Below are 21,960 nucleotides of genomic sequence, written 5' to 3' on the forward strand. Positions count from 1 at the left end.
GGTGGTGGAGCTGTGCACAGGCCCACTTGCACTTTAGAGACACTCCTTCAGCACGCACACACACACACACACACACACACACACACACACACACCCTAGCCTTTTGTGACTCCAGACATCCTAGGACCAGGGAGGGAGGCATGAAATTCCAGGCACTTCTGTGTGGGGAAAACTCTAGATGTTTCTTCCAGTTCAAAGCTGGTACCAGGTATAAAACTAGGGCCCTCTGACCCACTCTTCAGTTCATTTCCGGACCTACGGAGGACTCTCAGAAGACTTCCCTCATGCCTGTGGTCTGCTGTGTACTTCTGAGAACTATCCCACTGCACCAGGAGGACTGCTCTGCTGCCGGAAGCCTGATTTGTTGTTTCAGAAGCCGCCCGGCTGCTTGAAACATGCTTACCTGCTTGAACCCAGGACTACCAGAGGAACTCCAAAGGCGGGTTGACTGGCCTACTGAGCAGAGCATCTAGGACAGAAAATGCTCCAAACATCTTGAACCCACACCTAGACACAGCCTGAGTGAGTCTTGACCCCCCCCCCAAGTGGTGCCCCTCTAGTCTTAGACCCTTGGGAGTGGTACTAAAGGTGCCCAGACAGCCTAAATCCAAACCTTAAGACTTAGATTTTTTTCTGCCAAAAAGTGCTCTGAGAACCAAGAGGAGACTGTAACCTACCTGCTCTCCAATCTGCCCACGGTGCATTGCTGGTGAGACTCACTTTGCGATTGTTCCTGCTATATTCTTCTCCTCAGCAGCAAATCCTGTTCAACAGCTCCACACTGGAGGGCTCTCTAGTCTCCTGAAGCCCTTGTCAGACACAACCTGCAGCTTCATCCTGCTGGATATTTTCAACTTCCATAAAAAAGATTAAGCCAGAACATAGAAATGTTCACAGCAGCTTCGACCAGCAGCTCCTTCTCCTCAGACACACCCGGCTACTTTGGCCCACTGAACTTTACCGTATCAGACATTTTTCTTCGAAATTTCTTCTAAGTCCAAAGGTAAGAGGAGACCGTGCCCAGTCAACTTTATGTATTCGAAATATGCTCCAGCACGGTCAGCCATAACTTTCACCTTGCTACCGATATTAAGCGATTAGATCTCTGTGGATGACACTGCTCTTTTAGGCACTATTTTTCATTCTAAACTTTAAAAAAATCATAACTTCGGTTCTACTGATTGGCTTTATGTCATTTTAATGTCAAATAATATATTAAATATTAAATTTTACTCTATTTTGTTTTTTTAAATTGGTGTGAGATTTTTCTTGAGTTGTGTTTTCACTTTTTTCTGTTTGTGTGCTGCATAAATGTTTTCCATATTGCCTCTCGGTTAAACCTGACTGCTTTTGTACCAAGCTACCAGAGGGTTAAACACAGGGTTAATTTAGTGACTTTTGTGGTTCACCCTGATAAGGATTGTTTTCACCCCCTCAAACAATAACCCAATTTCTCATAGCTTGCATTCAGTTTGGCATTCTTACCATCGCTGTAAGTATGTCGGGAGTGCCTTTACAATACGGTATGTTACAACAAGCGTGCCTTTACTTGGAGGTAGGTTGGTAAATATGCATATATATGTATTTACGTGTAAATACTTTATATATAAATGATATATGTGGGATAATGCCCCATTTGGCATCATCACCCCCATGTCTTTGGACTCATGCTGCTCGGTTTTTGTCTCTATGCAGTGTGACTCTGCTAACCAGGGCCCAGTGTATGTTCTCTGACCCCCAAACATGTAAAAAATAGCTGTTCTACTGACTAGCAGATTTAACTTAACTATATTTCCCTAGTATATTGTATAAAGTGCACTCAGGACCAAATATCAATAGAGGACTTCAGGACGTGTTGTGCTACCACTTAAGAAAGAAGGCAAAACATGCCTGCAGATCTGCCACCAGATTCTTGACTGTGCAGGTTTAAACTGCAAATTTGACCTGTCAAAGTAATCCATTTGGACACACAACCCGTCTTTTAAAAATAAACAAGTCACACCTTAATAGGCTTTAAATGCCCATAAGAAAGGGTGCATTGTACTTATAGGTATGACATGGACATTTTTTATGTTAAACATGTCCTTAAAGTGAAAAGGTTCAAAAAGCTCTTCTTTGCTGTAGCTGGGTTATCTGTTCCATAGTCAAGCTTTGGGATACTTAATTTAATAAAGTGATCCCTAATTTGGAACTAAAAAACAAAGTTAATTCTTGGACTTTTAAAAATATTTATCACAATCCAATTAATTAGTAAAGTTGTACTTGTAACATTTGTTTTACACCAAAGTATGTTACAAAAGTTACTTTTATCTTGCCTAAAGCTTCTGGAAGCCCATTTGCCAGAGCTTCCAGCTGTCATCCAGGAGCTGAATAGTTCCTTAATTAAGTGTAAATTGGCTCCTAAAGCAGAGACAAAGAGTTTGGGCGTGGGGGCTGTCCTGTTTGTCTGACAGGGTGGCCTTCTCAGCAGTATTCAGGAACTTAATTATCTTCAGAGGGGTCAGCCCTGTCACAGGCAGAGGTAGCTTACACATGGTCCTTCCGCATTTATTGTCTTCCTATCCATCCAGGCACCAATCACAGAGGGGGAGGTTCGACCCTAGAACCAGTTTTGATTGACCACAGGGGGTGTTTGCTCATTTCCCTGGCAACACCTGGAGGTTGGACACAGAAGCTCTGCATAGGGGAAGAAAGTTCTGACATGTACGATTTAGATACAGAATGGCACTCTGGTATTGTTGGTAGTAGGGCACACAAGAATTGTTGCAAAAGTGGGTAGGTTACCCGATGAACCTTCTCCCTATTGGTTAGGGAGGGGCCAGCAGTCACCCCCACCCACAGGCTGGTGCCAGACATAAATGTGGCACCTAGGGATACATCTTCAAAACACTATTGGACCTCCAGAAGACAGATGAAGGCCTGCATCTGCTGTTGAGACCTCTGAGGGGAACCCTGAGTGTTGGACCAGCTCCTATGTGTACCCAGGAGTAAAAAGTGGACTCCAATGGTCAGTCGTCTGACTTCTTCTTGAGCTACAGGGACACAAAAGATGCAACAAAACAGAATTTTTGAAACAGCCTAGCTGACAAGTTTTCTCCAGACTTGCCCTTGATCCTGCTGGTGGCTTCTGTTGGAGTGAATCCTGACCCCCAAATGCTGTTCTAAGGCCCTGGAACCTTTGGCGTGTGTCAGAGTGCACTCCTCCTGCCTAAACCTAAAAACCTGGGATTTTTTAACATTTTTAAAACCTTTTGCCTAGATAACCATCGATGGACGGGGACCACCTGATCTGCCGTCTACGAGGACTCGAACAATGCTGAAGTCCTCTATGCTTGGAAACTCAAACTTCTCCAAACTTCATTGATGACCACATTGGGACCCTGTCCCACAGCAACTCATCACTATTGAGCCCGACTTCGGGCATTCACCTACTGCCTTCGACACCAACTAACCCATCGACAAACTGTTAATGTTAGGAATTGTTTATAAGAAAAGAAGGTAACTCTTTTGACCGGGATGAACCCACTCCCTGTATTTGACTGGCAAACAATCATGTTTGACATTAACTTGTGCGTTTGCCCATCCAGCACAACCATTTGCTGCCAGTTGGAGCTTTGTGCTTTTTGGTGCTATTTTTATTTAAAACTTTAAAAATGTATATGTGCTGTTCCCCTTCTTGGAATTTTTGGTTTGGTTTAGAAAATAATTAGTAAAGTGTACTTTTGAATTGTTTAAATACAATAAAACCTGTCACATATCTTACTGAATTACATATGTTCAACAATTACTGTAGTGTGCAAATTGTACAGTGCAACAAGTGGTTTGCATTCCAGAGACTAAGGCCCTCATTATGAGTTGGCAGTCCGCCTGCCCCATTATGACCGTGGACAAAACGCCACAGTGAAAAGTGAAAACACTGCCACCGCCAAGCTCCCACCACCAGGCAGCCTGGCAGTGGTGGCATTTCAGATCTGAAAGGGCAGCGCTGCAAGCAACACTGCCCTGCATATTATGAGTCCCATTCTGCCAGCCTTTTCCTGATGGTTTGCACCACCAGAGAAAGGCTGGCGGAATGGGTGACTCAGTGCCTCCCTGATGACCCCTGCACAGCCCATCAGTTGGCATGGGCAGTGCAGGGGACCCCCTTTTACTGCCCCAATTACGGGCAGTGAAATGCACGAGGGGTGCTGCTACACCCGCCGCACTGCCACATTGGCACCGGCTCCAAATGGAGCCAGCATCAATGTAAAGTCCCTGTTTCCCGATTGGCCGGCTGGCAGAAACACTGTTTCCGCCCGCTGGCCCAGTGGGAACATCATTATAGGGCTGGCAGGGGCTTTGCAGCGCTGGCGGTCTTGTGTCAACCATCAGCACGGTGGACAGCAGGGTATCCCGCCGTCATCATAATGAGGGCCTAAGACAAAACTGGCTCAATCTTTACTGCTCTTTTCTAAACAAAACTTTAAAAGAAAAAACAAATGGCTTTGTCTGTGTTTGTTTAAGCTGGTTCTGTGGGTTTCTCATTCCTGTTTCCATCCATGCCATCCATTTTGCTTGCCTGCAATATTTTAAAACTAATCTCCTGGATGGACATGTCACTCTTAAATTAGAAACACATAGGGCTCTCTTAATGATGCAAGTTAAAGAGAAGTAGCTCTGCAATGCCATTGTTGCTCCCTGTAAATGAACCATTTGCCAACATTTTAAAGAGGCATACCTTGAACTAGAAGAAATCCCCTTCATAGTTTAGCAGCACTGCTGAAATGAGATGCTTGTTTTCTTTGCAATGCTTAGACAACTTCAAATCAATGTGGGCTGTGTCAGAAATTTAATTTCCACTTACATTAAACCATCATTCTTTTTAATTTGTTATTGTTGCTGGCACAGTGCTGCTCTCACATTTACAGGGAACAGCTAATTCCCAGGACACCTGCGCAATCGTCTGCAGCCAGCTTGTAGGACATTTATATATATGTATGTCTGTAGCTTTAAAAAAAGTTTCGCAGTCGCAATACAATGCATGAGTAAAACCTATCAATATAACACTTTTAGCTGAAATGATCTTGGCGCTTTAAAGAGAATTGAAACACGCAGCGTACCTGTTAGAAATGGGGCCTTTGGTTGGCAGTCAGGTTACCCCTGTCCAAGCAAGGACCCTCACTATAGTCAGGGTAAAAGAGAATCAGCCTCAGCTAATCCCCACTCACCCCTTTGGTAGATTGGCACAAGCAGTTGGCTTAACTTCGGAGTGCTAGGTGTAAATTATTTGTACCAACACACACAGTAACTTAATGAAAACAAAGTGACACAACACAGATTTGGAAAAATAAGAAATATTTATCTAAACAAAACAAGTCCACAATGACAAAAATCCACAATACACAAGTCAAGTTCTCACTAAAAATGCAAAAAGAGTCTTCATGTAATTTTAAACACAACGCTAATGCTGTTAGCGTGAAAATGTACCTAGGGTGCGTCAGAAATGAACCCGCACGGGCGAGTATGCTTCAAAAAGGGCTTGCGATGTGTGAATTTCACTCACGAGCGAGACCTTGCGTCATTTCTCCTTTAGTCGAGTCAGCGTGCATCGTTTCTTCTCTCCGCAGGAAAGCGATGCATCGATCTGGTCAGCACTCTCAGGTCCGGGTAGGCCTTGCGTTGTTTTTTCAAGCCCAGCGGTGTGTGCGTCAGAAATTTAGCCGCATGATGGTCCGAAAACCACGCAGCGCTGGTTGTGATCTCACCAGTCTCCCTCAGCGAAGCTGCGCGATGGTTCTCCAGCCGTGGGCGTCGATCTTCCAGTTGTGTTGCAGGCGAGCATCGATTTTCAGCCGCGAAACCGGCGGCGTGTCGATTTTTCAGCCGCAAATTGGAGTTGCATCAATCTTTTCCATGTACGGCAGTCTGTGCATGGATTTCTCAACTTGGGCTGCCAGTTTCTCTTCTCAGGGCCCCAGGAACTGGATGAGCACCACTTGGCAGAGTAGGAGTCTCTTCAGAGGCTCCAGGTGCTGGCAGATAGAAGTCTTTGCTGTCTCTGAGACTTCAAACAACAGGAGGCAAGCTCTAAATCAAGCCCTTGGAGATCTTCACAAGAAGGAAGGCAACACAAAGTCCAGTCTTTGTCCTCTACCAGAGGCAGAAGCCCAACTGTCAAACTGACCCAGCCAGAGAATCCACAAACAGGCAGAGTCACAAAAATGGTGTAAGCAAGAAAATGCTCACTTTCTAAAAGTGGCATTTTCAAACCGACAATCTTAAAATCAACTTTACTAAAAGATGCATTTTTAAATTGTGAGCTCAGAGAGCCCAAACGCCGCATGTCTAGCAGATCCCAAAAGGAATCTACACTTTAATCATATTTAAAGGTAGCCCCCATGTTAACCTATGAGAGGGACAGGCCTTGCAACAGTGACATTTTTTTTAGCAGTATTTCACTGTCAGGACATATAAAACATATTACTATATGTCCTACCTTAACCATACACGCACCCTGCCCTTGGGTCTACCTAGGGCCTACCTTAAGGGCATCTTATATGTAAGAAAAGGAAAGGTTTAGGTCTGGCAAGTGGGTACACTTGCCAAGTAGATTTTACAGTTTAAAACTGCACACACAGACACTGCAGTGGCAGGTCTGAGACACGATTACAGGGCTACTTATGTGGGTGGCACAACCAATGCTGCAGGCCCACTAGTAGCATTTGATTTACAGGCCCTGGGCACCTCTAGTGCACTGTACTAAGGACTTACCAGTAAATAAAATATGCCAATCATGGATAAACCAAGTAACCATTCAATTTACACAGAGAACATTTGCACTTTAGCACTGGTTAGCAGTGGTAAAGTGTTCAAAGTTAAAAAACCAACAGAAACAGGTCAGAAAAAATAGGAGGAAGGAGGCAAAAAGTATGGGGATGACTCTGCAAAAGGGAAAATTCCAACAGTACCCTAGTAGATTATATCCATGCTCACAGTTTCTACGTCTACTTTTATTTTGATTCTCTATTGTTGCGATGGAGTATACACCCTGCAAGAAGGTCTGCCCATCCATATTAAATGTGGGCAGACCTTTTTTGACTACTACGGTGTCTACTCCATCACTGCCATAGCCAAAACTCTCCAACCTAACACATCTAACAACATATTTTGAATGAAAAATGAATGTCAAAATGAATGTTATTAAGTTTTTAAATAGCATTTTTTGTTACATTATTTTTAAATTCAAAATAGGTTATCCAAAAACATTTATTCTTACATTATTTTTTAAAGCCAAAATAAATGATTAACTATTTAATAATTAAATAAAAATATGCACTATTTTTATGAATATATGTAACATTACTTTAAAAATATTTTTAACTATTTTAAATAATTAAATGTATTGAACATTATTTCCTAAAGGGTTTTATTTTAAGTGCCTACTTCCATTATTTTCTATAGGATGGCATTGCAATGCCAGTGGCTGTGCAAGTGTAGTGGTGGACTTTTTACAAAAGTGTAAACTTACTCTGAGTGTAAGTTACCTTTGTGAATAAGTCCTTGATTTTGTGAAAACTGAAAAGTACTAAATTTACTCAAAAGTACAAACTTACTTAATCAAGCTTTGTGTCTTTACAAGCTCAGAACTACCCCAATTTGTAAATGCGGGGCACTTCTTTTTAGCTATCTAATTCACTATTGAGGGCTACTTTCATTTTGGTGCGGGGGTCTGTTTTCTGTACCAATCCCATCCTGGCTGATAGATAGAAGAAAGATGGATCCTCAGAACTGATCTTGTGGATTTAAAGAAAGGGGTCCATAAGCCTCTTGACCATTTTGAAAATAATGCTTTTTGGCTCACACACAGTGCTAATGGAGTTTGAAAAGTGAAGGGATGCCTAAAGTTGAACAACCTTGAAGTTGAAGTTATATTCCTTGAAAGCTCAACAATAATTAGTACTTGTATTGTAAGCATAGGCGAAGGTCTAGAGGTGTTACAGCCGTTTTGTTGTGGACAGGTCTTCTGAAAATCATATGGCAGAGGGAGCCCTCTTGTAAGTGTTGATTCCTGTCGAACAACCTGGCAAGTGCAAGATAATCAGGTGCACTGTAAAGCCAACTTTGAATGTCTGTTGTAAATCTGAGATTCAACCATTGTCGGAGCAGTAATGAGACCTTATTCCAAGCTTAAATGGTGCACAGGGGAAGTATTGCTGGTCGGGGAGCTACAGCAAGGGGAAGCAAAAGCAAAAGAGGAACTGCTTAGTGGTAACACCAGATCATTGGGAAAGTTGGCCCTAGGAAAAGGGCAAGAAATAAGTATAGGGCTCAATATATGACCACATATGTGGGTGAGCGTCAGAACAACTTTGGTACTGAGGCAAGTTAAACCCCTGGTGTCAGGGACGAGCACCCAGATGTTCAGGTGTCCTAAAATAAACAAATCAGCTGCCTGCAGGATGAATGATTAGAAGACATTTCCAAAATTAGTGCCAAGCTCGGTTCTCATGTCAGGAGAGCGATAAATGTACAGCTGTGAAAACAAATGCGTGTGTGCCACAGAAAAATGAAAGCACATTGTTTCAGCTAGAGACAGGGAGGTAATAGATACATATGTATGTATGTGGTATTTCAATAGCACAAACCTCTCCACAAGACAGCAGTCAATGTGCATGGTCAAAGCCCAGCCTAAAGTCATTGAGTGACGGAAGAAGTAGCTGGTTTGTGGGCTGTTAATCCATTGTGATGTAAGTGCTTTAAAGACATGTATATATAGTTCTTTCTTGAACTGGACCAGTGTTGGAGCAGTACTAATGGATTCATGTATGTTGCTCCAGATGTTAGGTGTATAGATTGAAAAGGTCTGCTGCCTTGTTTTTTAATTTCTACTCATCTTAGTCTGCAGTCACATGTTGATCTTGCTGCTAAGAACCACCAAAGAAGGTGAGCTTGTCTGCAAGATAAGCGAGGGAGCTGGTTGTGATGGGTCTGTAAATAATAACACTGATTTTGAAGATGACACGGACTGGCAAAGGAAGACACAAGAGTTCCATCACGATGGGGGTAATGTGATGATATTTCTTGTGGCAGTGGATGAGCCTGCTGCTGCATGTATGATGCCCATGAGAGGTGCCAGCTGGATTCTGTGAGCCATGGAGCAGGCATAACCACGATCTAGATGCAAACGTATAAGGGATTAAATAGCAGTTCTTACGTGAATTTCAGGAACAAATGGTTTCACTTTCCTTAGAAGACAGAGTTGGTATCAGGATGCTTTTTATTTTTAGCGCAATGTGTTTCTTGGGGGTGAGGTCGATGTCCAGGGTGAATCCAAGTGCCTTGGCATTCATTGAAAGATTGGCTCCGAAGCTATCACGGTTCATTTCATTTAACAAAATTTGCATTGTTTCGTCTTAGCTGGGTTGAGCTTTAGGTAGGTTCTAAACATCGAGATCTGGGTGATGTGCAGGGAGTGTTTTTAGGTTTCGATGTCGGAAGCAAGGGAGTCTTTCAGGTAGAGTTATGTATCATCAAGAAAATGGTGAACCTTGATGCTGTCATCTGTGAGAAGAGCACCAAGCAGCTCCATGTACAGGTTGAAGATAACATGGGACAGCATTGAACCCTGGGGAACTCATCAGCTTATAGGCATCCTTTAGGGTCTGTAGGTGTACATGTTAACAAACTGGTGTTTTGGACTTGGTGGTAGACCTGTCAGCCTTAGGATGGTCTTACCTCAAAAGTTTTGCCTTACTCTTCTATTTTTGCTGATCTAATTTTTATTGATCGTGGGACTCTGTGCACTTTACCACTGCTAGCCAGTGCTAAAGTGCTTGCACTCTCTCTTTTAAATATACTGATGTTGGAAAATGGGTTATTAGTAAGGGCAGGTAAGTACCTACACTTAGCAATAGGCCACTAACCTCCACTCAGGTCCAGTTAGGTCTCAGTAAATTAAACCTAGCTCAACCCTTGCTAGCTTGGCAACGAGCGACAAGGCTTAACTTAGGAGACAAAGCGTAAAGCATTCAAATATCACAAAACAGTAATTAAATAAAACACAGGAAACAGTTTAAAAATCCAAAATCAATTTATAAAAATAGATTTAATTTTTCTCTTTAAAATAACACCAAAACTAATAAAATCCGATAAGGGGAACCGGAGATATGAATTTTTAAAGAATTAATGCTTTCTAGTGCATAGAAGCAACTAGCGCTCAAATGGTTAAAAAAGGTCGCACTGGAAAGGAACAAAGTCCAGAGATCAGGTTACCCATTAGGTAACACTGTCACACTTACTTTCAGAAGTGTTTGATTCAGGAAAGTGGTCCACAGCACCAGCCAAGGGTTCAGAAGCTCTGGTGTGCCTCTTGGGGTCTGGGACTACAACCCCCACAATGCACCTCTTTAACTTATGGAGTTGCTCCAAACTTCTCCAAACTATTGGATCTTCTTCCAGAGGTCCTTTTTGTGTCCTTAAAGTGTCCACAACTTGATCCAAGGTTCCAGAAGCTCTGAGTTGCTCCTTGGGAGTTGGGACTACAATTCCCAGAATGCACCTGGTCAGAATCCTCAAATGGCCACTGGACGCTGGTCAGCTGGGCTCTGCTTGCAGGACTTGATGCAGGGGACTCTGGGCAGCTCCTTTGTACCTGTAGCAAACAGGGAATTCCTTCTTGAAGCAGTAGAAGACAGGTAAAGTCCTTTTAGTGGTGAAGCCCAAGTGTGCAGCTGGTGCAGTCCTCCAGAGTACAGTTTCCAGGTGCAGGTCAGGGGTCCAGCAGGGCAGTCCTTCTTCTCCTGTAGTTCTTCCTTGTTGGAACCTAATGGGGATCTGGTAGGGAACTGAGGTGTGGGTGCAGGTCTGCCAGTTTTATCACTGTTCCTGGGTGAAAAACAGGGGGGCCCTGGTTCTCCAATCAGGTGCAGGTACTTCCCCCTGTGATGACCACTTCCATAGGTGCACTTTATTTATCTTAGTGCGTTGTATACATTTATGTCCCATGACATATCTAGTTTACTACCACCTCCATCCTTTTTACCATTATTCAGTGGCTCTCTAAAGGAGTAGTGCTTGTGGTTTGTAGTGTTTTTAGCCTCTGTGGAGCATTTAAAAGGAGCAGACTGTTCACCGCAGAGGACATCTTCTCCCTTGAAGCATTGTTTAAAAAGAAAGTTTTAAAATAATTAAAATTATTACCTGCACTAAAGGGTGAAGATAGCAGTAAATTTAATGTTTTTTGTTTGTGCTCTAATACAAATTTGGTTAAGGTATGGGAGGACGGTTAATACTTTGATGGAAGAAGCAAGAAGACAAGGAGACCTTTGAGGTGTATGAGGCAGTGTGAAAATGTCTGTTTTTTTGTTATTACTTTTAGAACATTTGTTTTTATCAATTGCTAAGAGACTACATCTTGACGAAAGCTAAAAGGTAAAAAGTGCAGAAAAGACAATGAGTAGGGTCTGATTTAACTCTGAATGCTAGAGTTGAACTTGCCAAAGGGATAGAACAATTGGATCAAATCAGGGCTCGTCTAATCAGTGGTCAATTTAATTAAAAATAAATCTAGACGCAACAAGATCTCAGGTAATGTGAAAAGCAATTCTAGTGAAAGGAAAATCGATTTCAATTGTTAAAGATGTCGAAGTTCTGACCATTCAGGTAACTCAATTTTTTTTTCGCTTTCAGAAAAAAAAAGTGTAAAAAAAAAAAAAAAGGACGTTATGGGCACTAAGATGGAGGGAGTAAGGTGATGTGATTACTGATGAAATAGTAGGGTGAAACATAATGGTTTGAGCCCTGATGTTGTTGTCTGTGTGGGGCTCAAAGAGGCAGATGTAAAGGTCTATCTAAGTAACATTCATATGGATGGTGCCGACTTTGAATTCATGATGGATTCATACAAATGATATTCTATTTAACGAAAGAGTGTGGTGCACAAATTATCGAGGAAAAGGAAGCACTGGTGCAAGGGGACACAGGGGCACAGAGGACACAAGAATAATTCAGCATCACAGAATAGAATCTTAATGCCTTTAGCTCTTGTATGGTCTCTTTCCAAGCCATTTTTGATTCACTCTTCACGTTCTTTTACAATAAGCTAAGGGTTAGATTTTAGATTCAGCTTTCATAAGAAATAAATCAGAAGCTTTGCTGGGATAAAGTGGCCACTCGTCAATCTTTTTTCATTAATCATAGAAGAGGACTTCCATTAGGATACTGAGTTTCAGTAAACCATCTAGCTACCTGTTAATTTCACCTCCGGCTGCCCAAATGACATACCATAGCTATACTATTGCTCTTCAAGCAACATGCATAATGAATACATCCTTTTAAAAAGCCAAGGTTTTGCTAAGTTTGAAAGGGTCATCATCAGACCCATATTCATACATTCATATGCCGATGACACTCAGCTTATAATGATGGTTCTGGTCCTGATAATCCCACTTCAGGAGGTGTCTATATTACCTTGAAAACTCTGCTCTTGGATGAGCAATAACTATCTCAAACTTAATCCTCATAATCCTTCCAAAAAGGAAACCCTGCCAAACTTTAACAAAATTAATTAGTGCAACATTTCCTCGTAGCTCCCTGTTATGGAAAATTGTACCACCCCCATGTACTCAGTAAGAGACCTTGACATCATCTTTGATCCAGAACTTGGTCTGGAAAGATAAATTACCAACATTGTCAAAACATGCCTTTATCAGATGAGGTTATCCTCTCTTTTCTATCACTTAGTCATGTGGTGGCCAATACTTTGTTCAATTTAATATTAGCTTTGGGAACTCAAACTATCTTAAATGTCCCAAGAAGTCCATCACAATTCACAACTAAGAGCAGAGTCTCACTTAACAAAATTAGACCCAGTCTCTGACTATTTATATCAGCTGTACAAGCTGCCAGTTCAGAAATGGATTTGCTTCAATGGTGCATGTATAATATACAACATCCACTATGAAAATTAGCCTACCTCTTTCACAAATTCAAGAAATGCACCCCTGCTCTGAACTTCAGATCACAAGGCTACTTTTGATGTCCCTTGCACTAGATGTATGAAATGGGGCATGAGAGCCTTCCTTTCTAGGGGGGCACACCATTAAAAAACACATCCATATGGAGAATCATCTCCTTCCTTCCCTTTTGAAAGTCTGGAGGTATTTGAAAATAAGGCTGTTCCAGAACTAGGTTCAATCCACTCCTATCTATTAGGTTTTGTCCTCAGTAACAAGAGACTTCTCACAGACCGTGAAATTCTAAAGAAATAATCTAACTAAATTAAAATGAACAAAATGAGATCAACTTGCTAGCGTATTTTTCCACTGACATCTATTTTCAGGATAGGAGAACACAGAGGAAATGTAATGTCTTATGAAAGGAGTTTTCATTTTAGGGTGAACTCACTAGGAGTAAATGGCGATTAGTGTAGATCCCCAATACAAATTTCCTGAATGCGGGTAGAGATGAATGTATCATTGAAATGGAGATAATTGTAATAGCCTGCCTGCTGAGGATGTTAGGAAGATCGGTGAGGATGTGCTCTATGCGTCAAAACTGAAGGGGAAGTGTAGTTCTGTTTTTAGTGACAAGTTGCGCAAGTACCTAGGATTTGATCATTGTATTACCTTGAAGGATGACCAATTAATGCTAGGCATCATGTAAGAAACTTTCCTCTTGCATGCAGGATTGTGTAACAGTACATTAATATGCCACCAGAATCATTACCAGGTGTGTTGACTGTAGTGATATCACTTAAGAATACAAGAGAGTTGAGACTTTGTATTCTCCTTTAGAGCTTAAGCTATGTGATTTGGGTGGATTAACACCCTCTTCTGATCTTACATGCAGTTGTATCTATGCTGGTGGGGTGGAAGTTTTTTTGCTCTTCAGTTGGCCATTGTGTATCACCACATGGTCCTCGAAGAAATCCCTCTGTACTTAACTGCTTTTATAATCCCAGAATGATTACCACAATTTAAAAGGATGCTACTTGGCTTAGCCAGTTCTGACTACCTAGTTCAGAGGATAATGAGGGACACTCTGGAGGGTGTGTGCGGTGATGTTCCCTTCCAAAATGATATTTCTAGACGGGATCAACAAGAAGGTGATGTGAATCGGGGAAATATTCTGAGGACGTTAAAGGAAGTAGACTTACTTTAAAAGTTAGTAAATGTGAACTCAGTTATTTGGAAGTAGAAGTCTAGGCCATGAATTGTGAAATGTTGGTTTTAAATTGAAATAAAAATGTAGGGCCATCTTTGAATGCCCTGATGCGGTGTCCGAGGATCAACTAATGTAATTCCTAGGGCTTACCACATTCTAAGCTGAATTTGTAGTGGGATATGCTTTTATGTAGGATCCCTTGGGATGGTGAGTGAAGAACAATTTAAACCTTTGGAGCTCTCAAAAATGATTTTGTACAGGTATAGTGTTTGAAATTGTGTGATATTGAGAAGGAATGTATTGAAGCAGTGGATGCAAGTAACTGTGGTCTGGGTGAACTGCTTGTTCAGCGTGACTGGAGTAAAGAATTGATTGTATGGTTCAAGAATATTCAGGGAGGCCAAAAGAAACTATCTGGTGTTCAAAAGAGAACTTCTTGCATGTACCTGGACTGTTAAACCTTATATAACATTTTTGTGGACAACAAGACTTACTTTCGGCATTGACCACAAGCCTTTGATCAATATGTTGTCACTTGGAGACATTCGAGTGTTGACTGAACGACTGGCCAAATTAGTACCAAGCTGCAGTTATTTCAATACAAAATGAAATATGTACCAGGAAAAAGCAATATTAATGCTGAGTGCATTGTTTACCACTACTGCATGTTGTGGAGGAATTTAATGAGTCTGAGTGTGAAGTGGTACAACTGGGTATGATGTAAATGATTGATGTTTCATGTCTAAGTAGCATGAGATGATTAGGGAGGAGTGGTGTTGTGAAATAGATGCTGATTCAGAGTGGAAATGTGTAATTAAGTATGCCCCAAGGTTGGTCTAGTTATGTAAGTGTTGTAATCTCTCAAAATGAATCACACACATGTGAAAATCATCCTATTGCATGGTGTTAGAAAACCGCACTGCATGGGGTTTGCATCGTTATCAGCCACCACAAGCGAGTGTTGCACATCATTTCACCAGCCACGATGTGTTGATCTCCCAGCAGCAATGCAGGTGGAGCGTTGATTTGAGCCGCGAGGCTGGTGGCGCGTCATTTATCAGCCACGTTGCATATGGTGCGTCAAAACTTTTCCCACACGGTGTTCTGTGCGTGGATTTTCAGTTCTTGTCTGCCAACTTCACCTTTCAAGTGCCCAGGGACTGGATAGGACACCACTTGGCAGGAGTCTCAGCAGAGAGTCCAGATATTAGCAGAGGAAGTCTTTGATGGCCCTGAGACTTCAAAACAGGAGGCAAGCTCAGTTCTAGCCCTTGGAGATTCTTCGCAAGCAGGAATATATTACGAAGGCCAATTTTTGTCCACTTTCACAGGCAGAAGCAGCAACTGCAGGACAGCCCAACAAAGCACAGTCACAGGCAGGGGCAGCCCTCCTCCTCAGCTATTCAGCCCTTCTCCTTGGCAGAGGTTCCTCCTGGTTCCAGAAGTGATCTAATTTTGAAGGGTTTTGGGTCCAATACTTATACCCCTTTCTACCTTTGAAGGAAAGTCTCTGTCGCTCACAAGATCCTGCCTTGCCCAGACTAGGCCCCAGATACACACCAGGGGGTTGGAGACTGCATTGTGAGAGGGCAGGCACAGCCCATTCAGGTGTAAGTGACCACTCCTCCCTCCACTCTGGCACAGATGGCTCATCAGGTTAAGCAGGCAACACCCCAGCCCCCTTTGTCTCACTGACTAGAGGGGATTCACAAACAACCCAGCTGTCAAACTGACCCAGACAGGGAATCCACAAACAGGCAGAGTCACAGAATGGTTTAAGCAAGAAAATGCCTACTTTCTAAAAGTGGCATTTTCAAACTAACAATGTAAAAACCAACTTCACTAAAAGATGTGGTTTTAAATTGTGAGTTCAGAGACTCAAAAATCCATATTTCTACCTGCTGTCAAAGGTAATCTGCACTTTAAAGTTATTTAAAGGCAGCCCCCATGTTAACCTATGAGAGAGATAGGCCTTGCAACAGTGGAAACTGAATTTAAATTTAACAGCATTTCACAGTAAGGACATGTAACCCACATCAGTACATGCCCCACCTTTAACATACACTGCACCCTGCCCATGGGGCTACCTAGGGCCTTCCTTAGGGGGGCCTTACATGTATAAAAAGGGAAGGTTTAGGCCTGGCAAGTCGTTACACTTGCCAAGTTGAATTGGCAGTTTAAAACTGTATCTACAGACACTGCAGTGGCAGGTCTGAGCGATGTTTACAGGGCTGCTTAGGTGGGTGGCACAACCAGTGCTGCAGGCCTACTAATAGAATTTGATTTACAGGCCCAGGGCACCCCTAATGTACTTTACTAGGGACTTACTAGTAAATCAAATATGCCAATCATAGATAAGCCAATTTACACTTACATTTTACATAGGAGCACTTGCCCTTTAGCACTGGGTAGAAGTGTTAAAGTGCCCAGAGTATCAAAAACAGCAAAAACAGAGTCCAGCACACATCAACAACCTGGGAATCAGAGGCAAAAAGTTAGGGGAGACCACGCCAAGGATGCCAAGTCTAACAACAACTAATCTATTGTGGAACTGTGTGATTGTGGAACTCATTTAAGGAATGTTCCAGCTGGTTTAAAAGATACTTGAGTGTGTGTAGCTTGAGACAAGACTTCTGTTTTCCTTGTATGTCTGTGGCACATTCTTATGTGTGCAGAGTTTTGAATTTAATGTCAGAGGTTTTTGTTTTTTGTGTATTATATGCTTGTGTTTGGCATTGTTGTCTAAGGGACGAAGGTGTGTGTGGTACAGATATTCACCTTGAGAATGAAACGTTATGGTATGAATTGTGAATGCCACATGTCGGTTTATAATGTAATGAAGAGCCTTGTTGGTGTGCTGTTTCTTATCTTCTGTTTCTGTTTCTGGACCATTAGCTTAAAAAAATATATATTTTTTGTTCAAATGAGAACTTGCATTGCTTCTTCATAACATGGACTACATTATGAGGGTCGGTAGTACTCAGGTTGTGAATTTCAGTGTTATGACATGGAAGAGAGCAAGTATTGAGGAGAAGACATTGAAGAGAGGGGAAGTGAAAATTAAGGACAATTTGGTTTGCGAAGTGTGATAACAGAGGAACATGGGGAAGATTGGACAACTACAGCTATTGGTGAGATCACACCTAAATGGTTCAATACAGATAGGAGTGTGACCTTTAAAAAAAAGGTAACAGAGATCTTTGTTGAGGTTTATGAATTCATCTTGATTTAGTAATTGTAGCAATCTTTGTCATTTACAAAAATAAGCTCTCCAATTTGTGCTGCCATGGATGAACTTAAACAGAGAGTCCAACACGTGTTTCACAAATGTTCATGATAAATGCTTTTCAGGGTCTAATAATCAATCATTCACAATCAGTAGTCATACTAGTTGATGCATAAAATCTTTCCATTGATGCCTATTGAGAGCTTCAAATGAACACAAAGATATGTAACCCAGCAATATAATTAATCAACGCACATTAAGGGCAGTGTTTCCAATCTTCTCAGAAAGGTAAGTCCCCACCATTTTGTCTCGCCAAGCTGGTGCAAAAGGTTTAGAGGTAGGAGAGAGGCCACATTTGACCCACCCATAGATCCCCCATACTAGAATACCCCACAACCAGGAGACATCAGTCTACAAACTAAGATGTCCAACACCATCAACAGGCAACATACACAACAAACGCTGCACTAGAGTAAATGTATAACATAACAAACAAGCCAGTGAGAGTGTGATGTATTCCTTTCAGTGTAGTGCGGAAACTTTAGGAGACTTTGCTATCAACTATTTGTTGATGTTTGAAGGTCATGCAGAAAGTAAACCTCTGCTCTGCCCCCTGGAGCAGTCCGAAATCATGTACTTGCAGGTTAACCCAAGACAAAGGAATGCTTGCAATTGTGTCTCACGTGAAATATTTGGCAGCAGAGACTACATCAGCAGCAATTGAAAGTAAATTATACTGTAAAATCAGCGTGACTAGAAGCACAGCCATACCTGCTAAGGCTTGCACTTTTCAAGTCAAATATAATCCAAGAAGAAGTCTTTTCTGAGAGGTCCTATTCAGGTGATATTTGTGTGAGGAGAGGGACAGCTCTGCTGTTTAATGCTTGTGCTGAAGCAGGTGTCTTAATTAGAAATCATTAATGAATGCTTATGTATTTTGAATAACGAAATATGTAGAAAATTAATAACATAGAGAAAAAAATACACACGTTTGAAAGTGTGACCTCGAAGAATGTCCACCAGTGTTCACGAAATGTACCAATTGATGGTTAATACTTATGAAATATTGAAAATTTACTAGACTAATGTAGTAATATGTCATATTTAGGGTTTTTGAACTATGCTCTAGCTATTAACTGTAGGCCTTAACTTAGCGAGTGTCTTGACCTAGTTGCCAGGCCTCATGCAGAAGCTGTATTTCTTAGCATAGAATAACTGTGAAATGTTTATTGTCTTATCAAAAGTGCTTAGCAGAAGCTTTCCATGAGAAGCAACTAACAGGAGACAGTGTCCTTAAAAATGTATTGAGCTGTGTGTAATGTGCGTGAGAAGTACTTTCCCAGGACGCGAACAATGAAGACACTGACTGGAGAGGAAGATGCAACAAATTTGTTACCTGACAAGCCGGATGATGAGGACATCATAAAGCGGACCAATCAACTTTGTGTGAAGAGAGAAATATTAGAATTCATTGATTTGGTATAGAAAAATTATTGGGTAGAGTAATAACGAATGATTAATTGACCAATAAGGAATTAGGGGATAGCTTTGGTGACTTTTATATAATAAATACGATATTGAGAGAAGAAGAGACTCGGGATTCTGTCATTGGGCTCATACTCTCTGACCGAGAGCCTAATGCTTTGCTGATCGATTGATGACCTGAGGACGAAGACTGATTTTGCTTGCTGACCAATACTGTGGATAGGTAGATATGACAATGTGACTGAATTGAAATTTGTATACCTTTTCTTTCTAGGTACCAACTGCGCTGTTTTGATAGATCCATAGCTAGATGTTTTCTAAATTTGTGTTCTAAATTGTTTTGCATGAAGTCCAACATGCTGATGCTAATCTGGGTTAGATGAGGGTATTCACATGACGACTGACAAATTACAGGGACTAATGTTATGACGAATTATCTTGCTGAGTTCTATGTATGCCATATCTTTGTTGCAGTTGACTCTGCTTTCAATTTGCACCGTTGCCTTAGAATGTGTTGTGATTCAAGCCTTGATTAGATTGCATTTCTTCCATCGCTTTGGTCAACCAGTATTGTTCTTATATGTGTTTCATTTGATATTGAGATTAATCTACATGACTTTAGCATTGTTAATATAAGGGAAATAAAATTACTAAACGTTCACTAAAGGTGTGGTTATTCATGGCTGAAAGGTCTTGGTGTGTGATAATTACTGACTCTATTGATTATTGATGTGACTAATGACTATTGATTATTGTGCAGTGATTTTTGATTATTGTTTATTGTATTGGAGCTATGGCAAGAACATCTTAAACGAGTTAAAAGGTTCATCGACCTATTTGCGTCCCCTTGTAAGTTTACTTATTAAGGACCTACCCAATAACACTTGCTCCCCTCAAATATATCCAGATTGATGGAGCACCCATCTGTCTCTGGCCTTCACCAGTCACAGTTGTGTAAACTGAAGTAAGAGTCTGCTGCCTGAGTCCCCAATCAGTAGTAGCTGTCCATGCCGAGGGCTAGACATGAATTAAGAGCTTTGCCTATCAGATCTCTGTAACATGAGAAGAGAGATGTTGTCTAAGGCTTTCGGGAGTCAGATCCGTGCATGGCTTGCTCCAGAGCAGGGTGACTCACTGTAGGACCAGGGGGGCCAGATCCATGACAAATTTTCAGCACAACCACTGATTATGTTTTAGATCAATGTATGTAAGTGTATCTTCTGTAGCTATCCTGTGTCAGGATCTGGCAATGTTAACTGACCACTTGGCCAACAAGGCCATTCATAGTATGCTTGGATGGTATGTTCATAGGGTTGAGATGAAACTATTGAGAATATTTGACAATGCCGGTTTTTACATTCGTTTCATACTTCAGTGTGGGTATTTTGTGGCCAGCTGCAGTCTTGAGGAGATGGGGCAGGATGCCGGAGAGGTGTAGGTGGCTCAAACACTTATAGGACGGTGGCAAAGGGAGCTGCTCTGAAACCTCCAAGGTCAGAACTCAGCATCGTCTATGAAGAAGCAGTGCACAGACTTAAAAATTGGTTTGATTGTTAGAGGAAGCAAACCTACAGAAAGGAGAGGAAGAGAGATGTGTGCCGACTTATACCCTCCCAGCCAGGTAACAAGAGAGGCAGGTGTGACTGTCCAAATTCAATGACCTATAGGAGATATAGAAGGGAGAGGTTGAGGATGGAGGGTCACAGGGAGGGCACGAGGTTACAAATGATTTTTTAGTATGCCTGTACATGAATGCCTCATTTCCTTTTATGGAGACATTTTCCCGATAAGTACAGTTGTACGAGGAGTTGTATTCATTGCAGGAGAGTTCAGCGTAGTTTTCAACCCACTGGTCAACAGATTACCTGCCCCTAAAACTTGTTCAGCCGTCTTACAAGTTACACAAGATCTAGGTTTGAGAGTCACAGAGACATCTATAACCAGCATCAGCACAGATGGACATAGATGAAAATATTACAGGATCAACTATGTGGTTCTCAATCCCACGTTAACACCAGAGAACATCCAGGGTCCTACTGCAAGTGAAAGCCCAGCTGCCATTTCTCAGGTGACAATGCACCGCCAAAGGAAACTACTAATAAATGTAAGCCTTTGTGCTTTGACGATTTTTTAATAAGAGTTGGAAGGGTAGGGATGGTGCATAACACATCTTAAACACCACAATCTCAGCTAGGCCTGTGTCAGGGTAGTGGCCCAGATGCATTCTGGTAATTGGAGTCTCATTATGTTTCAAAATCATTTATAAGAAGTCACTAGCAATTCAAGCATGATGACCATTTTTCACTCAACGCCTAACTTTTGATGTGTATGTTTTTGCTGTTCCACAGCTCTTCGGAGAAGTTTTAAACCATATTTCTGGTTGAACCACTGATGCTGCCACTGATGCTGCTTCATATTTTGAAACAACACAAAGAATCCGAAAGGGCTGTCCCCATTTTTCAGAAAAGCACCAGTGTAATTATATTTATGAGGCAAGAGGTCACAAATACCATGGACAGTAGGGGGCAGGTTTATGGTTTTGTGGCGCAGGTCAGCACAGCAAGGTACCCTGCTGCGGTGCCCGGTGTCACAAGGAAAGAGCAGTAATGCGCCATATCTATGGCATACAGCACATTCCTGTCCTTTCCCCCTGCGCTGGCACCGTTTCGGCAGTCTAGCCAACGCAGGCACCCTTGCACCACTGTGCAAGGGTCTCTGCGTTGCATACAGAATTTTTTTGTGCTGGAAGGGACACCTTCCTGCACAAAACAATCCCCTGTGCCATCTGTTTTGATGTGTCCTGCAGAATGCAGCACCCATCGAAATAGGTAAGACAGCAGAGAAACAAAGATATTTCTCCTTATTGCACCTCCCCTGGTGAGTCACAAGGTTTTGGCGCATCCCCAGGTTTACAAGGTCTTATAACTATGGGGATATGTCAAAATCCCTGGGAGTTACCCCGTAACACCCATTGCAACACCCATGGAATGCCTACCTGGTGCACAATAGCGCAAAGAAGCTGCTTGCGCTGCATTGCGCTACTCCAGATTTACGAGGATACTCAAAGCCACGCAAAGTGTCTTTGCGTGCACTCAAAAAACTGACTG

The sequence above is a fragment of the Pleurodeles waltl genome, chromosome 11, assembly GCF_031143425.1.
Source record: "Pleurodeles waltl isolate 20211129_DDA chromosome 11, aPleWal1.hap1.20221129, whole genome shotgun sequence".
Lineage (NCBI taxonomy): Eukaryota > Metazoa > Chordata > Amphibia > Caudata > Salamandridae > Pleurodeles > Pleurodeles waltl.